An 18,856-nucleotide genomic window follows, 5' to 3' on the forward strand; every position below is an offset into this window, starting at 1 on the left:
TATCTCTCATGGTTGAAAGTAAATTTCTGGCCAAGTGGTAGGGGCCATATGATGCGGTTGAAAAGCTGGGCGATGTCAACTACAAGGTCCACCAGCCAGGGAGAAGACCATACCAGGTGTACCACGTCAACCTGCTTATGCCATGGCTAGACAGGGAACTGGTGGAACCTACGTGCCTGGGGCCTATCCTGAAGCCAAGTTTATGCATGTTACAGTGGCAGAGACACTGTCACTGGCTAAGAAACAACAGTGCCGAGAACTACTTCTGCCAAACTGAGACCTGTTTTCAGAGTTGCCAGGATATACACAGGTCAATGAGCATGAAATCTTGATGGAAATGCTTGCCAGAAGATGATTTCCAAGGAAGTAAGGAGAATGATGAGCCTGGGCATCATTGAGGAGTCAAAGAGCAGCTGGTCCAGCCCCATTGACCTTGTGCCGAAGCCCGAGAATGGCGCTTTTGTAATGATTATAGGAAGCAGAATGAGGTGCCCAAGTTTGAAGCATATCCGATGCCCCTGGTCGATGAACTAATTGAGAGGCAGGAGTCAGCCAGATATATCACCACACTTGACCTAACAAAATGGTACTGGCAAATTATGTCCCAAACGACCAAGGAGAAGACTGTCTTCTATATACCTGACGGTTGCTTCCAATAAAACAGAATGCCTTTCGGGCTGCAGTGAGCCCCAGCTACCATCCAGAGGGCCATGGACTGGATCTTTGTTCCTTGCCAGAAGTACGCCGCAGCTTACCTGGACGATATTGTGATCTCTAGCCCGGATTGGGGAAGTCATCTACAGAAGGGTCAGTCCGTACTGGATGTGCTGAGGAAGGCAGGGTTTACCATAAGCCCAAAGATGTGTGCCATGGGAAAGGAGGAGGAAAACTACTTAGGCTATATCATTAGGAGGGGTGAAATCAGCAAGTGAACAAAGTAGAGGTAATCCAAAATTGGCCACAACCGATCTTGAAGAAACAGGTTAGGGTGTTTCTGAGAATTGTGGGATACTATCAGCTATTTATCCTAAATTTCACTTGATAGCTGCACCTCTGACCGACCTTCTTATGGGCACAGGTCTTCTGAAGCGGAGATGACATTCCAAGAGTTTAAGCTCACTGTCACGACTCTGTTGTTGGGTATCCCGGGACCAGGGACTCCTTCCCTGTCCCTAATGCTAAGAGGTGCCCTAGCTTGCCCTGCTCCCCAGATTACTTCTGATGGTGAAGATGCCAGGGCCACGTACCTTGCCTTACCTTTTGAATCTACCCTCAATATGTACCCTTCCCCCAGCCAGGGAAGAGGGGAGTAGTAGTATATCATAGTACACCAACCAAGCTAACAAGGTAATATGAATAGGGATAATGAAAAATGCCAAACATACAAATATACTCAAAAGTATAACACAGGAATGCACTGGGGCATGGAGGATGGGATTAAACCAAAGTAAGAGAAGAAAGGGAATTATCACACATTCAAAACCTTGCAACAGTCACAGATAAACCCACCTAACACCTTCTATAATTACCACCAACAAAGATCTCCAGAGCTGTGCTAGTGTTAAAGGGAATCTGTCACCCCAAAATTCGCCTGTAAGCTAAGGCCACTAGCATCAGGAGCTTATCTACAGCATTCTGTAATGCTGTAGATAAGCCCCCGATGTAACCTGCAAGATAAGAAAAACAGGTTATATTATACTCACCCAGGGGCGGTCCCGATTCGGTCCGGTCCGATGGGCATTGCGGTCCGGGTCCGGCGCCTCCCATCTTCATACGATGACGCCCTCTTCTTTTCTTCCTGCCGCGGCTCCTGCGCAGGCATACTTTGCCCTGTCACTGCAGTACAGGCAATCACAATCCAGGGTCACAGGAGTAATCCAACAGGGATAACTTTTATTTTTGTAGGATAAACTAGGTAGAAAGAGGTAATTGGAGAAAATACGATAGAGACTTCCTGCTCTTTCCCTACTTTTATTCTCTGCCGTCTCAGCACCAGCCACAGCAGCGGTTACTGTTCACAAGCAAAGGTAGTGAAGCTTCACTGGCCAGAATATGGATGCTTCTAGCCCCTTCTGCGGGGCACTCGCACAGTCCTGTGCCCACCTCAGCCATGGTGACCGAAAGAGGAGATAGTCCATACACTGGAATCTGGACGCTTAAAGTCCCTTTGGCGGGGCCCTTACAAAGTCCTGGGGCCCACGTTGTCCGTAAGTCCTGGGCAACAGATTCTATCCCCTCCAGGGGTCTGGCAATGCCCCGGCTTAAATTTCCCCCAGCCGGGGGTACTTGCTGTCCCAGACGAGAACAGACATCTTGCCTCAGGCCATGCTGCCTGGGCTCTGAGCAGGAAGCAGGAGCTTCCTGCTCCCAAGAGGTTGCAAGTCCAGCCCACAAAGTTAACCTGTGCTGGCCCTGCCTCTAACACATATAGGAACATTGCAGACACAGCACACTAATACATAGAATACAGTAACATACAGTAAAACATAAATACAAGGGAAGGGATAAGAGGGTTTCAAATAAGAGAGAGAGGGGAAGCAATGAGGTTCTTCGCCACCTCCTTACACTGCCACCACCAATCATTTATACAGGCCGATTGGACCTTTATTAAGTTTAATGACTTTTAGTGGCCCCACAGCGATGTGAATGAATACGTCATGTCGGTCCTTTTGCTGCGTCACCGAAAATGTATCTCCCATAATTATTGGAGCAATACAAACGCCGATATTTCTATCAGGACACTGGCATCAGTGGGTCTGCGACAGATTCTTTCATGAAAGGAAGCGCATCCTGGGGAACACAATTCTCCTCCTAGGAACAAAGGAGCCCCTGCTTCTTGAATATACAAATCTTAGACTCTCTGTTTCCCACAATAGACCTCTATGTTAATTACCTGTACACGACAGGAGGTCTCTGTGTCAAAGATTGTTTTAATTAGTTTCTATCTCCCTTCCCTATATGTTCAATGTGAGGCCTACTTCACAGGAAGTTGAAGTGTCAGCTCTTCTCCAGTTGTAAGTAATTTTATCTTGTGTTAATTAGTATCTCTGTATCTTGGTCTAATTAAACCCACTTCAAAAAGGAGATCTTCTCCAGCTATAAGTAGTTTTTCTTCTTCACATATGTTCCATCTGTCATGAATTTTAATTTTCCTCTATGACAGTAACAAGAAGGTCACAGACAACATCAGTAAAAGACTAAAGAGAGGTATTTGAGCAGACTATGAACTTTGTTACCAAAAGATATGGTAACGAAGGGGCAAGACAAGGAAGGCATACCTAAAGATCAAAGAGATACGACAAACGTTTCAATCAAGAGTGGGCATGTTGAAAGATGTCAACGGGAACAAACTGAGTCAAAACAGGTAAAAAAAAGTTGGAAAGAGTACACGGTGCACCTTTACAAATATGACTCAGTTATATGGGAAAAAACAGATTGAAAGTTATAGAGAGACAAATATCCTGAAAGATGAAGCTGTTGCAGCGATAACACTTCTGTCAAACAAAGCGCTTGAATGCAACAATATTCCAATAGAGCTAATAAAGTATTCTGAAGCTGCAGTTGATGTCATCACTTGCCTGTGTCAACATACAGGTGCATCTCACAAAATTAGAATATCATCAAAAAGTTTCTTTATTTCAATTCTTCAATGCAAAAAGTGAAACTCATTATATAGAGTCATTACAAACAGAGTGATCTATTTCACGTGTTTATTTCTGGTAATGTTGATGATTATGGCTTACAGCCAATGAAAACACAAAAGTAATTATCTCAGTAAATTAGAATAATTTATAACACCAGCTTGAAAAATTATTTTAAAATCCGAAATGTTGGGCTACTGAAATGTATATTCAGTAAATGCACTCAATACTTAGTCAGGCTCCTTTGGCATTAATTACTGCATCAACGCAGCATGGCATTGATGCAATCAGTCTGTGGAACTGCTGAGGTGTTATGGAAGCCCAGGTTGCTTTGATAGTAGCCTTCAGCTCGTCTGCATTGTTGGGTCTGGTGTCTCTCATCTTCCTCTTGACAATGCCCCATAGATTCTCTATGGGGTTAAGGTCAGGCAAGTTTGCAGCCAATCAAGCACAGTGATACTGTTGTTTATAAACCAGGTATTGGTACTTTTGGCAGTGTGCACCGGTGCCAAGTCCTGCTGGAGAATTAAATTTCCATCTCCAAAAAGCTTGTCGGCAGAGGGAAGCATGAAAGTACTCTAAAATTTCTTGGTACACGGCTGCACTGACTTTGGTCTTGATAAAACACAGTGGACCTACACCAGCAGCTGACATGGCACCCCAAACCATCACCAAGCATAAATGGAAGGACTTATTACCGAGTGTCAGGATGAAAGCTCAAACATGGGACTGATACTGAACACAAAGAAGACAAAGATATTAATTATTGCCAGATATGAATGGGACACATTTGAGATGGACGGCGACGAACTGGAAGTTGTAAAAGACTTTACCCTACTTGGAATGATGATAACTGGAGATGCAGCAACTAAACTGGAAGTCAGTAGGAAAATAGCTCACTGGAGAAGGTCTTCAAATCAAACATTTCACTGGTGATGAAGACACGGCTCTTACATAGTTTGGTATTTTCTGTGGTAACATACAGATGCCAAACCTGGATGATAAAAAAACAAGATAGAAGAAAAAGAATTGATGCCTTCAAAATGTAGTGCTGGAGAAGAATGCTATCAATACCACTGATGACAAAAAAAAAGAACAAATAAATACATTTTGGAAAAAATCAAGTCAGATATGTCATTTGAAGCAACGATACCAAGCTACGGCTTGCCTAGTTTGGACACATCATACAACGAGAGCAATTACTGGAGAAGGACATCATGGTCGGAATAATTGAAGAAACAAGGCGAAGAGGAAGACCAGCAACCCAATGGCTTGATACTATTAAGATAATGGTGGAGAAAACCATGGTGGACCTATCTAGGCTTGCACAAGATTGATCCTCCTACAGAGCGTTCATCAATTAATCTACCATGGCTAAAGGCCATTGAACAAATCTAAAGGTAAAATAAAGTGGACCGACTGCGATGATTGTTTAAGATGAACTCAGCTAATGGTAGGGAAGATGACCAATTTCCCTGGTTATCTGACACAAATCACAAAGTATGATAGTAATATTCAGACACTATTACTGTACAAATTCAGCTATACCAAGACCATTATTACCAATAACACCACTTACAAGGGATAAATACCACCACACCATGATCGGACCACAAATTACCACCACTTAGTAACCAAATAATTCCACCACATTGATCAATAACAAAAAACATGCTACTATGACAAATATCAGATCATTGTCAAGCCAGTGTTTCTTCTCATATGCATAAAAGAACAGTCCAAGTTTGGTCATCAATTATCCTGAAAAAAAAAAAAAAAAACTGATCAAGGTTTCTTAAGCTTCTTCTATCAAAAACTACATGAAAAATAAACAGCACATGGATGGCATTCAAGTGCCAGGCAATTTTTTCACAGATCCACAGACTTGAATTGGCAAGTTTGATCTGACACTTGGATCAATATCCAACAAGTCTATGTGCCTTTGTGTGGACTATCATAGGTATGTGACTTGTGAAAAATATGGATAGCACTCCTTTAAGAAAAATAAAACGTCTGAATGAGACCTTAAACATAGGCGTCCGTAGACCGTGTAAGTGTAGACAGTACAGGTAAATGTAGGGATTCACTGTGATGTCTCCAATCAAAATCATTTTCTCTTCTTCATCCAGTACACACCGCTGTGACTTCTTCCAGCTATGACTGCTCTCTGCAGAATGTAAAACAAAGACCACTACATCTGATCACTTTTAGAGTACCCTCCCCACTATATAGTGCCCCCTTAGTGCACTACACATTAATACCCCTATTGTGGCTCCACACATTATTAATTAATGGGAGACGTCTGAAGTCACTAAGGCTATCGCCATTGACCACAGGTGAATATTTTGACCATGTAATGTGGAGAAGATTAATAATAATGAAAATAATATAAAAGATTAAATATATAAGGAAAATAGAAAAAAAAGATGGTGACATTCGTAAGTGGAATTTGAAAAGTAACGAATAAAGATTTTTTTCAAGATGGGTGTGTGGAATTTTTTCCCCATTTTTACTTTTCCATAAAGGTGTCAAAGGGAGGTGGTGAAGAGACCGTGATGAACTGGAAAAGTGGATTTTTATTTGAAAGATGTTATGTGTGTGATCTAAGATTTTAGATATTGCGGGATCTGTGGGGCTACTATTCCTTCTCTTTGTATTCAAGTAGAAGACATTCTTTTTTGTCTCTGGATCAGTAGAAGACTTGAAGGACTCAAAGAGATTGATCTCAGCTCTTTGAGTGACTCTCCCATTCCTGCTTTGATCTCATCTTTGATGCTCCTTCCGTAATGAATATGGCAATTTGGGACATTCTGTCCTCTATGTCTATTCCTTCATACACTTTGGTCAGGTATTTTTGATATTTTGACAGAGATTGATAGGATAATGTGTCTCATCTTTGTTCAGTTGTCAAGAAAAATAACATATGGATTTAAGTGTACCAGTGTAGACAGCCCAAGGCAGGACAATTACGTAGAAGTGGCTGAACCATAAATCCTCTTTACAATGTGAGTACTTATTCATGGTATACAAGATTCATATTTTACCACCCTATAATGAACAGAGTAATCTGGTGCAGGAAAGCAAGAAAAGGGTTAGTGCTTCTTCGTGCTATTATGTGCTCAGGTCCTAAGAGTTATTACTGGTGATAAACATTCCGTCCAAGTCCTGAACTCTTCACTTTAAAGGGATTGTCTGGTGAAAACAAGTTATCACCTATCCCCAGGGAAGATGATAGTTTTTTGATCGGTGGGGGTCCGACTTCAGGGACATGAACTGATATTTAGAATATGGAATTTTTAGCCCCTTTGCAAAATGGAGCATCAGTTTAGATGTCTGATCACTGCTCCATTCTTTATCTATGGGAAAGTCTCCACTATATATAATTCTTCCATGATCACCTTATTTAGTTATCCCTTCCTATCTGGAAACTCATGGCATACTTCTCTTCAGTTAGGTCATGACTAGTGTGGAGCGATACCGTCCGATACTTGAAAGTATCGGTATCGGAAAGTATCGGCCGATACCGGCAAAGTATCGGATCTAATCCGATATCGATACCCGATACCAATACAAGTCAATGGGACACCAAGTATCGGACGGTATCCTGTATGGTTCCCAGGGTCTGAAGGAGAGGAAACTCTCCTTCAGGTCCTGGGATCCATATCAATGTGTAAAAGAAAGAATTAAAATAAAAAATAGGGATATACTCACCCTCCGACGCAGCCTGGACTTTACCGCCGTAACCGGGAGCCGTTGTACCTAAGAATGCGCGCTTGAAGGGCCTTAGATGAGGTCACGGCGCTCTGATTGGTCCGTAGCAGTCGCGTGACCGCTACGCGACCAATCACAAAGCCGTGACGTCATCTAAGGTCTTTAAAGCGCTTGAAATACCTTAGAAGACGTCCGCAGCTTCTGATTGGTCGCGTAGCGGTCGCGTGACCGCTACGCGACCAATCACAAAGCAGTGACGTCACCTAAGGTCTTTCAAGCGCTTGAAAGACCTTAGGTGACGTCACTGCTTTGTGATTGGTCCGTAGCGGTCACGCGACCGCTACGGACCAATCAGAGCCCCGTGACATCATCTAAGGCCCTTCAAGCGCGCATTTTTAGGTACAACGGCTCGCGGTTACGGCGGTAAAGTCCAGGCTGCGTCGGAGGGGTGAGTATATCCCTATTTTTTATTTTAATTCTTTCTTTTACACATTGATATTAATCCCGATACCGATTCCCGATACCACAAAAGTATCGGATCTCGGTATCGGAATTCCGATACCCGCAAGTATCGGCCGATACCCGATACTTGCGGTATCGGAATGCTCAACACTAGTCATGACTCATGAGATCATATGGTGATCACCCTGGGAATTGCATGAGGTCTGCCTCTATAATGCAATTGCGAGGTCTGCACCAGTGAAGTTCTCCAGGTGATTGGAGGAGGCAGAAGCTTATATCACAGATAATGATGAATGACGCTGTCTGGTGTAGTGGAGAGGCAGCTTAAGGGGGTCACTAGCAGGAGTGCAGGGAGAGGGAGGAAGGAGGCACGCAGTGCACACAGGACCTGAGCTAGACAGGTCACGTGATCACTGCAGGGACGATGGGGGCGGAGCTACCATGCGAGAACAGAGTCTACAAAAAACGCAGGACACAGAGTACTAAGACAGAGATGTAGTCAAAGGACAAGCCGAGGGTCGGGAGCCAGACAGGAGCAAGGTACCAAGGGACAAAACAGCAGATTAGTCAGAGACAATCCAAGGGGTCAGAAAGCCAGGACAGACAGAGAAGTACAAAGCAGAAAACGGGCAGTAGTCTGGGGGCAAACCGGGTCATACACAACAAGGCACACGCACAGAGAAACAACAATTACAGACGAGTAACCTGGGTCAGCTATCTCAAACCGGGTAGACGGAAGTATAACCGACTCAGAACCCAGGAACTACCAGCATTAAATAGCTGCCCCAGAACCAAAGAGGGGTGGACTAATTTAACCCAGACCTGACCAGGAAGGAGCCAGAACCAGCCTAGCCAGATTCATGACAGCTGGTCATGCGATGCTGTGCTAATACGGCATGGGATTTATGTAAAGTTTACAGGAATAACATGCCGGAGGATGAAAGCTAGAAATCAGGCTGAAGGGAAGATAACAGAAGACTAAATTACATGGACATAAATGCACTATATACAAGTGAAGTGCAGTGTGTGATAGACAATCTGCAGGAGATTGGGAGTCCAGTTATAGAAAAATAATGGCTGTTATTCTTTACGCTGCTAAGATGAAAGAATATGAAAAATGCAAATGATGGGCAAATTAGATAGTCTGAAACAGATCTGGTAGGATATCCTCAGGTTTTGATGGGGGAAGCGTTTTGGTCAATCCAAATCTAAATAATTTGAATGGTTAAATAGAACCAACTCAATTACCTATCTGGCCACATCCCACTCTTGGCTGACCTTCTGTTTCATGATCTCATAGATCTTGTTATATTTAAACGTGATGTATGAATTAAAGTGTAGCCAAATGTCTTATACCGCATCTCTAATCCGACACATAAGGTTTACATGTGTTACAAAACTGTGAGCAATAATGTGCATAGCAAGTTTCTTCATGTACACTTAATGTCAAAATGTCTACACACAAGATACAAAATTACAAAGGAAGGGAAAATCATGTAGTACTAAGGATCTGTTCTAAGTGACATGTCTTCGTTTCGGTGCTACTAAAGTGGTGCAAATGTGGTTGCTAGGTGCGCCATTGGTGTGGCCAAAATTGGCTGTGCACCATTTTGTCTATCACGTTTTGTTGATTGATGGCTCTCAATGACCAATGCAAGAACTGCCTGAACTAAAATCTTGGTGTACATAATGTCAGTGCAGGATACAAGCATGTCCACACACATACATCTCTCCTGTCTGCTGTGGCTGCTTACAGTTATAGAGGAAAATTAAAATCCATAAGACCTCTTCAGGGAGGGGACATGCCCCCCTCACATTGAACATATAGGGAAGAAAGAAAACTTCTAACTGGAGAGGAGCTGATGACATGGCTCTCCAAACCATCACTGATTGTGGAAACTTCACACTAGACCTCAAGCAGCTTGGATTGTGTGCCTCTCTTCCCCCAGACTTTGGGACCATGATTTCCAAGGTCTAGTGTAAAGTATTCACAATCAATGATGGTTTCGGGGCCATGTCATCTGCTGGTATAGGTCCACTGTGTTTTATTAAAACCAAAGTCAGCACAGCCATCTACCAGGAAATTTTAGAGCACTTCATGCTTCCCTCTGCCGACAAGCTTATTGGAGATGGAAATTTCATTCTCCAGCAGGACTTGGCACCTGTCCACACTGCCAAAAGTACCAATACCTGGTTTATAATAAAATGTATCACTGTGCTTGATTGGCAGCAAACTCGCCTGACCTTAACCCTATAGATGATCTATGGAGTATTGTAAGAACAAGATAAGAGACACCAGACCCAACAGTGCAGACGAGCTGAAGGCTGCTCTCAAAGCAACCTGGGCTTCCATAACACCTCAGCAGTGCCACAGGCTGATCGCCTCCATGCCATGGAGCATTGATGCAGTAATTGATGCCAAAAGAGCCCGACCAAGTATTGAGTGTATTTACTGAACATACATTTCAGCAGCCCAACATCTCGGATTTTAGAATCATTTTTTCAAGCTGGTGTTATAAATTATTCTAATTTATATTTATTTATTTATTTAATTTTTTTATTTATTTTCTGGTGTTATAAATTATTCTAATTTACTGAGATACTGACTTTTGGGTTTTTATTGGCTGTAAGCATAATCATCAACATTAACAGAAATAAACACTTGAAATAGATCACTCTGTTTGTAATGACTCTATAATATATGAGTTTTACAACTGAAATAATTAAACTTTTTAATGATATTCTAATTTTGTGAGATGCACGTGTATATACAGTATGTTCATGTGGCAATAAAGTGTAAAATCTAACACCTTCAGAGATCACACTTGTTCTCCTAAAAGAAAAACGGAACAACTGCAGCTAGGCATTCCATCTCTGTCGTCCAGATAGGACTATTGGGGTTTGCATTAATCCAATATTTATGAGAGATGTATTTTCATCGTGGCGAAGGAACCAATATGACAAATTCACTCACATCACTTTGAGGCCATTCTAACCCCTCCAACTTAATAACAGTCAGATAAATGATGCTATCCAGCCCATGTTTTATCGTTATGTAAAGGTAAAATCATAATAAAAAAATTACGACAATATCTACCGCCTGGAACCTCTGTGTTAGGACTGGCGGAACGCACCAAATAATAATTAGAGATTATATAAGGTGCGTTCCCAGTCCGGGGTCCATGGTGCAGCTAAGACACCTGCTGCTTGGTAATGACGGACTATATGGCGGTATAATGTGAGTACACACACGGGTTAGCTTCACTCGGTATGAAGGAAGCGAACCCTGTTGCGTCACAGGGCCGCGATACAGCACAGAGAGCGCAAGCAAGGAGTCACAGAACTCTGCCCCAAGAGTCAGGGTAAGAGTCCCTCTAGATCTCTTGCGCTCGACACTGCAACTGCGATGCCAGGGAAACAACTAAAGTAAATATTTACCGCACAGGAGTGCGTGCAGCGCCGCTCTAGCGGATGCCACTAGCCATCCTAACTAGGGCCAGGAAAGAGCACTATTTGCGCATGATGCCACTCTGGCGGTCGCTGCTAACTGAATTCAGCAACTTGTGCTAATGTGTAGGATAGCACTGTCAGGCGCTAGGTAGCTCTACCATTCGTGAGCAGGCAGCATCACTAGGAATGGGTATGACTCGGAGCTCTCATCCATCGACAGGCATTCATCCACACACACACAAGATAATAAGTTTACACTAGCGCATGGCCGAGCGGCCAAGCAAAATTTTTATAGCAGTAACGCTCCGGGACCTTCCTGATGGTCCATGTGGAGCCGCAACAGGGCCTGAGCATATGACCCCGAACCTCCAATGGGAGGTTGTCCCATGGGCATACTCAGTGTGGGAAAAGCAGAACTTAGTCCCTGAAATGCTTGCTCACTGCTGAACAATCCTGGCTACAAAGGCAGAGCCTGGAAAGGTAGCAGTATCCAAGCGCACAGTATCAGCTTGAGCCAGATGCTGGGATTGATGTCTCTGCTGAGCAGGTTCTACTGCGGCTGGAAGAGAATGGGAGACCGCAGGGGACATGGTTCAAGATTCCCCCAGTGCAGTGGCGGGAACTTGACACCTAACACTCTGTGGGTGAAAATATCCTGTAAGTTGGGAATCTCAAAATTTTGAAGGGCCCAAGCACAATCCCACAATCAGCCCCCACATGAGCTCAAAGGGGATGTATATGGACATAACCTTGAGGTAATAAAAGGCAGTATTTGGGTTTTTGTCATTTGACAGTTCTAGGAAGGTACAGCTTGCTGTAGGTTCTGTTTACATTACTGCTGAGCTCTGAGCCATTTCCGTGCTATCAGGGTTAGTAATTTTCTTTAGTTATTTATTTTTATTTTATGAAATTGTATATTGTATATATCGTATTGTTTGCTCCCATTTTGTATCATCTTGTATATTTTTAATCAACACTGCCCATCTTTCTGGATTAGCTATATAACATTTAATAGCTCTGTTCCTCTTGCTCTGTAAATCGCACCCCTTAAGCCATATGCTACCTGTAACGGGTGTTCACTTGGCCTGTGTAAACGATTGGTGGTGGCAGCAAGTAGTTGTTTTGCTATTGTGGAGCTGGAAGTGACTGTATTAGGCCGGCGTCACACTCAGCGTATGGAAATACGGTCCGTTTTTTACGGCCATAATACGCAGTAATTGTCCCAAAACACTGTTCCGTATTCAATGCGAGGATGCAATTTTTGTGCACAAATTTATCCGTGTGTCATCCGTATGGCATCCGTATGGCTTCCGTACGGCGAATTCTTTGCGCAGGCTTGCAAATGGACATATCATGGATCCATCGGCTCATATATTCTTAAAAACATATATACAGTCTATATATATATATATATATATATATATATATATATATATGTCTGTCAGTGAGACACACACATATATATATATATATATATATATATATATTTATATTTATGTTTAATACAGCGCTAGAGAGCAGAAAAGCCAGTAATTCAATTGCCAGCTTTTCCTATCTCCTTCACAAACCCGACAGGATATGAGACATGGTTTACATACAGTAAACCATCTCATATCCCTTCTTTTATTACATATTCCTTTTTACTAATGTGACAAGTGTCTCTGTGTAAAATTTGGGGGCTCTAACTATTAAATTAAAGGGTTAAATCCCGGAAAAAATTGGCGTGGGCTCCTGCACAATTTTCTCCGCCAGAATGGGAAAGCCAGTGACTGAGGGCAAATATTAATAGCCTAGAGAGGGACCATGGTTATAGGACCTCCCTGGCTAAAAACATCTGCCCCCAGCCACCCCAGAAAAGGCACATCTGTAAGATGCACCTATTCTGGCACTTAGCCTCTCTCTTCCCACTCCCCTGTAGTGGTGGGATATGGGGTAATGAAGGGTTAATGTCACCTTGCTATTGTAAGGTGACATTAAGCCAGGTTAATAATGGAGAGGCGTCAATTATGACACCTATCCATTATTAATCCAATAGTATGAAATGGTTAATAAAACACACACACATTATTTATTTTAATGAAATAAAGACACAGGGTGTTTTAATATTTTATTATACTCTTAATCCACCTAAAGACCCTTGTCACCTGAAATAAAGTTAAAAAAACAAACAATATTCCATACCTTCCGTCGTTCAGTCTTGTCCCACGCTGTAAATCCATCTGAAGGGGTTAAATCATTTTACACCCAGGAGTGTTGTGAACTCTGTTTTCGGGCTCCCTCTTGTGGTCACAGGTGGTATTGTGTGAGTTTTGTTTTTGGGCTCCCCCTGGTGGCTTTGTTTGTTATCCTGCGGATCTGTGGCTGAATCAGCTGCCTCGTTATGCACTAGGGAGTTTCCTATTTAGCTCTGCTTCACCTCCACTTGTTGCCGGCTGTCGATGTATTCAGTGCTATTCTGATCTCCCCTGATTATCTTCGTTTTCAGTCTCTTCTGGAGAAGCTAAGTTTCTGTTTGATTATTTTTTGCTCATCAGTCTGCAATATGATTTCAGTGTATGATGAGTTTAGTGCAGCTTGCTAATATGTGAGTTCTTTCTGCTGGTAAGCTCTGGGGTACGGAGTTGCTTCCCCCGCACCGTTAGTTGGTGCGGGGGCTCGAGCAATCTCTGCGTGGATATTTTGCTTAGGGTTTTCTATTGACCGCACAGATCCCTTCCTATTTTCTGCTATCTAGTGTTAGCGGGCCTCATTTGCTAAATCTATTTCATCTCTGCGTTTGTGCTTTCCCCTTAACTCACCGTTAATATTTGTGGGGGGCTTTTCTATATCTTTGGGGTCATTTCTCTGAGGCAAGTAAGGACTTTACTTTCCCTCTAGGAATAGGTAGTTTCTCAGGCCGTGAAGAGACGTCTAGGATTTTCAGGTAACGTTCCACGGCTGCCTATAGTTGTTTGCGGATAGGATCAGGTTGCGGTCAATCCAGATACCACTTCCCCAGAGCTGGTCGTCGGTTTAGTTACTTAGCTAGTCTTACTTGCGATCCTTGCCACTAGGATCATAACAGTACAGCCGGCCCAGAATCTCCAGGAGAGTGTTAATTGCATGGCAGAAGCAGGAGAAGAGAAGCCTTGAGGATTTTTTTTTTTTGCTGCCGTGTGTCTAGCTGCTGTGTGTCTAGCTTCTCTCCTCCTCTTAATCTTGGTGTGGCTCTGAGTTCAGCTGCTGACATGGATATCCAGAGTTTGGCCTCCAGTGTAGATCATCTTGCTGCACGGGTACAAAGTATTCAGGATTTTGTTGTTCACAGTCCTATGTCAGAGCCTAGAATACCTCTTCCGGAGTTGTTTTCTGGAGATAGATCTAGGTTCCTGAATTTTAAGAACAATTGTAAATTGTTTCTTTCCTTGAAACCTCGTTCCTCTGGTGATTCCGTTCAGCAAGTTAAGATTATTATTTCTTTCTTGCGCGGCGACCCTCAAGATTGGGCCTTCGCATTGGCGCCAGGGGATCCTGCATTGCTCAGTGTGGATGCGTTTTTTCTGGCCCTTGGATTGCTCTATGAGGAACCTAATCTTGAGAACCAGGCTGAAAAAGCTTTGTTGGCCCTCTCTCAGGGGCAAGATGAAGCAGAGGTGTATTGCCAGAAATTTCGGAAATGGTCGGTGCTTACTCAATGGAATGAGTGTGCCCTGGCTGCAAATTTCAGAAAGGGTCTTTCTGAAGCCATTAAGAATGTCATGGTGGGGTTCCCTACGCCTGCAGGTCTGAATGAGTCAATGACTCTGGCCATTCAGATTGATCGGCGTTTGCGGGAGCGCAAACCTGCGCACCATTTGGCGGTGTCTTCTGAACAGACACTTGAGTCTATGCAATGTGATAGAATTCTGACCAGAAGTGAACGGCAAAATTATAGACGGCAAAATGGGTTGTGCTTTTATTGTGGTGACTCAGCTCATGTTATCTCAGCATGCTCTAAGCGCACAAAAAAGATTGATAAATCTGTCACCATCGGTACTTTACAGTCTAAGTTCATTTTGTCTGTTACCCTGATTTGTTCCCTGTCATCTTACCCGGTTATGGCTTTTGTAGATTCAGGTGCTGCCCTGAGCCTGATGGATTTGTCATTTGCCCGGCGCTGTGGTTTTGTTTTGGAGCCTTTAAAATTCCCTATTCCACTAAGGGGTATTGATGCTACACCATTGGCTATGAATAAACCTCAGTACTGGACGCAAGTGACCATGTGCATGACTCCTGTTCATCAGGAGGTGATTCGCTTTCTTGTTCTGCAGAATTTGCATGATGTTGTCGTGTTGGGTCTGCCATGGTTGCAGACTCATAATCCAGTCCTGGATTGGAAAGCAATGTCTGTGTCAAGTTGGGGACTTGGTGTGGTTGTCTTCTCGCTTTGTTCCTATGAAGGTCTCCTCTCCCAAGTTCAAGCCTCGGTTTATTGGTCCTTATAAGATTTTGGAAGTCCTTAACCCTGTGTCATTTCGTTTGGACCTCCCAGCATCGTTTGCTATTCATAATGTGTTCCATCGGTCGTTGTTGCGGAGGTATGTGGTGCCTGTGGTTCCTTCGGTTGAGCCTCCTGCCCCTGTGCTGGTTGAGGGAGAATTGGAATACGTGGTGGAGAAGATCTTGGATTCTCGTATTTCTAGACGGAGGCTTCAGTATTTGGTTAAGTGGAAGGGCTATGGTCAGGAGGATAATTCCTGGGTTGTCGCCTCTGATGTTCATGCGGCTGATTTGGTTCGTGCCTTCCATGTGGCTCACCCTGATCGCCCTGGGGGTTTTTGATTAGGGTTCGGTGACCCCTCCTCAAGGGGGGGTATTGTTGTGAACTCTGTTTTCGGGCTCCCTCTTGTGGTCACAGGTGGTATTGTGTGAGTTTTGTTTTTGGGCTCCCCCTGGTGGCTTTGTTTGTTATCCTGCGGATCTGTGGCTGAATCAGCTGCCTCGTTATGCACTAGGGAGTTTCCTATTTAGCTCTGCTTCACCTCCACTTGTTGCCAGCTGTCGATGTATTCAGTGCTATTCTGATCTCCCCTGATTATCTTCGTTTTCAGTCTCTTCTGGAGAAGCTAAGTTTCTGTTTGATTATTTTTTGCTCATCAGTCTGCAATATGATTTCAGTGTATGATGAGTTTAGTCCAGCTTGCTAATATGTGAGTTCTTTCTGCTGGTAAGCTCTGGGGTACGGAGTTGCTTCCCCCGCACCGTTAGTTGGTGCGGGGGCTCGAGCAATCTCTGCGTGGATATTTTGCTTAGGGTTTTCTATTGACTGCACAGATCCCTTCCTATTTTCTGCTATCTAGTGTTAGCGGGCCTCATTTGCTAAATCTATTTCATCTCTGCGTTTGTGCTTTCTCCTTAACTCACCGTTAATATTTGTGGGGGGCTTTTCTATATCTTTGGGGTCATTTCTCTGAGGCAAGTAAGGACTTTACTTTCCCTCTAGGAATAGGTAGTTTCTCAGGCCGTGAAGAGACGTCTAGGATTTTCAGGTAACGTTCCACGGCTGCCTATAGTTGTGTTTGCGGATAGGATCAGGTTGCGGTCAATCCAGATACCACTTCCCCAGAGCTGGTCGTCGGTTTAGTTACTTAGCTAGTTTTACTTGCGATCCTTGCCACTAGGATCATAACACAGGAGCTCTGCTAATGCAGCTGTGCTCCTGTCTGTAAAACTTTGTGAATGAATGGAATGCAGGGGAATGTCCTGTAGTTACCTCGAGTCGCGGTGATGCGCCCTCTGCTGGATGAACTCATATGAACTCGAGCCTGGGAACTTTTCAGAATATTTTCCCAGGCTTGAGTTCATATGTTCAAACCCCATATGTTTTCAAAAACTACTACTCAGGAGGGAAGAAGCGCCATATTCAAGTTCAGATATTGATGGACTGGTTTGAGGGTGCCATGTCACATTGACAGAGCCCCTGAGGTACCAGAGCAGCAGAACCCCCCCATAAGTGACCCCATATTACAAACTACACTTCTCAATAAAGTCCTCTAGGGGTGCAGTGATCATTTTGATGTATGATGCCGGGGCCAGGGCTGCTATCATGGCCAACAGAAACCCCTGCATCGCTCCCTGGCCCTCTCTCAGTACACAATCATGTTTTCTGCTCTGAGTACTTTGGTGCTGCTTCTCTGCATCATCTGGGATCTCCTGGTACGAGAGTGTATTCTTTACAGACGGTTCCGCAATTAAAGAGTCACAGTCCGGCTTCACTTTAACTTCTTTACTTAACACAGCATTATCCAGGGCACAGTCAATCATAACAATTGACAACGCTTTTCCTTGCCTCTCCTCTCTGCCGCTAAGCCTGTCCCCAGGACGGTTTGTTTCCTCTGGTCCGACAGTGTCCTCAATACCCAGAATTCCTGCTTCTAGTGGGGGTAGTCTCTGCCATTTCGCATCGGTCCTTAGAATAGCGGCCCTTGCAAAAATCTGCTACATCTTGGATACTGTGCTCACGTTCCGCTTAGCTTTCTTACTGTAGCACTGCAGTCCCACTTATACTGCACCGCTAACACTGGTATTGCTGTGCTTCATTCTGTACTCTGGCCCCTCTGGATACTGACTGCTGGGCTCACTCTTCTGACAAACATTGTGAGGCACGGTGTTGCCCTGGGCTAGCCAGCCCTGTGTTCCACACGGGTGCCCCAGTCCCAACTCACTAAACCCGGGAAAACCTCACTACTTATCCCACCGTGTCCCTCCTACAATTAACTATTTATAGTGTGAACTCCCACATTCCACAGTGCCTCCAACTAGTGGCCAACCTGGGGTAATTTACTTTCCCTACAATAATAGAAGCATGTGCATATAATGGCAGGAACATATTATACATAATACGCAGAAAATGGTAATACACCTTACTGTGTAGCAATACCATCAATACATAGTGATAATACACCATAGTGGTGTAGCAGTACCAATAAGTAGACATCTATCACAAACAGATTTTCCTCATCCTCTTACATTGACACCACAGGTGTGCCTACGAATTTTGTACCAGTGGACAGTGAAGAAAAAAGAATTAAATTTTTACCACCAAAATGTAATTTTAGCCTCAGATTTTACATTTTCAAAAGGGGAAATGGGCAAAAATGGCACTAAAATTTTGCTCACAATTTCTGATGAATGTAGATATACCCCATATGTGGCTATGTAGTACTGCTTAGTAGTGTTGAGCATTCCGATACTGCAAATATCGGGTATCGGCCGATATTTGCTGTATCGGAATTCCGATCCCGAGTTCCGATATTTTTGCGATATCGGAAATCGGAATCGGAAGTGTGCGGTGCGTATGGTTCCCAGGGTCTGGAGGAGAGGAGACTCTCCTTCAGGCCCTTGGATCCATATTCATGTAAAAAATAAATAATAAAAATAAAAACTATTGATATACTCATCCCTCCGGCGGACCCTGGCTCTTAGTGGTGCCTCCGTTCCTAAGAATGCAGGGAGTGAATGACCTTCGATGACGTCGCGGCTTGTGATTGGTCGCGTGAGCGGTCACATGAGCGGTCACGCGACCAATCACAAGCCGCGACGTCATCGAAGGTCCTTCACTCTGCATTCTTAGG

Source organism: Ranitomeya variabilis, chromosome 1 (genome assembly GCF_051348905.1).
Source record: "Ranitomeya variabilis isolate aRanVar5 chromosome 1, aRanVar5.hap1, whole genome shotgun sequence".
NCBI lineage: Eukaryota > Metazoa > Chordata > Amphibia > Anura > Dendrobatidae > Ranitomeya > Ranitomeya variabilis.